Genomic DNA, 1,284 nt, shown 5'->3' with positions numbered 1-1,284 from the left:
TCGAGTTCCACAGAGCAGCCCAGGGATTTCTTGGTTGGGGGAGTGGTGGAGAGGGGCAAGGCCCTGACCCCCTCACTTCAACCCAGCAGCACTACTCATCTGTTCTATACTCTGGCCTTCCACTTCAGATTTCTTTTGAAGAAAAGGATTCTACTGCTAAATAAACATTTGAGAACCATTCACCTTATTCAATCCCCTCATTTTACAAAAAGGGACATTGAGGCACAGAATTTGAGCAAGGTCACACAGCTGTGGGGTTGGAGGCTGGGACCCAGGCCTGGGCCTCCCCCCAGGCCAGCTCTCTACCACCTGACTGGGCCCCTGGCGGCTCCAGGATGTAGGGAAGCCTTTTCTGGGTCGCCTGCACGGCTCCTCCCTGGCTCTCCGTGTGGTCCAGCTTCATGTCTGGTGCTCTTGGAGAACCCCTGGAATCCTGCACACCCTCTCAAGTGAAGCTGCCTTGGAGAGGGTCAGGAGCCTGCGTACCAGGTAGGCCTCCTCGGTGGTCACAAAGCTGTGGCGGAAGGAGGGGGTAGCCGCAGGACACAGGGAGGCAGGAGGGGATGAGAGGCCGCCTCTCTAGACAGGACCTCAGGGGGGCAGTGTAAGCCCCTTGTCTAGGATCCAGGAAGCCTGTGTTAAAGCTAGGCTCCACCGCAGCCGGCCTCTGTATCTGATGATAGTGTGTTTACACCCCCTGGCTTCCACCCACTCTGATCCTTCTAATTGACCTCCCTGGAAAAGCCCAAGTGGTGTCCAACATGAGGCTGGGGTCATTCTTCCAACAGCCCGACCCCAAGGGGCATGCTGGTCAGACCACAGCCTCGCTGGTGGGTTGGGGGTACGGTAGGGAGGGAGTGGGCTCGGTAGCTCATTGTGGGTGCTTCTCTGGGATTTTGGAGGCTTTGTAGTGTTGCTCAGGGGCCCTTTTAACTCTGTCTGACCTATGGGAGGGGACAGCAATGAGGGCTCTTATGACTGTCATGAACTGGGAACTTGGCCTCTGAGAGCCCTTAAATGTTTTGGAAACCTCTAGGCATACTTAGGGTACTTCCACCATGATTATCATCAGCTGTGTGGCTTCCGATCGCTAATTCGCACCGGGCATCTGGCGAGGCCGGCCTGGGGAAATTGGGATGGAGGGTCCTGCTGGAGGGAATCCTGGTGCGTCGGCGCGGAGGAGTGCGCTGGGTGGGGCCCACCTCCTCCAGCGCGGCCGGCGTTGCCGCTTTAAGGCGGCCGCGGCGCGAGCAGGTCTATGGTAATGAGCCGCCGCGGCGGCTC

This window comes from Hylobates moloch, unplaced genomic scaffold (genome assembly GCF_009828535.3).
Source record: "Hylobates moloch isolate HMO894 unplaced genomic scaffold, HMol_V3 SCAFFOLD_5, whole genome shotgun sequence".
NCBI classification, from domain to species: Eukaryota; Metazoa; Chordata; class Mammalia; order Primates; family Hylobatidae; genus Hylobates; species Hylobates moloch.
The sequence above is the reverse complement of the archived record's forward strand: the minus strand, read 5'-3'. Positions refer to the sequence as shown.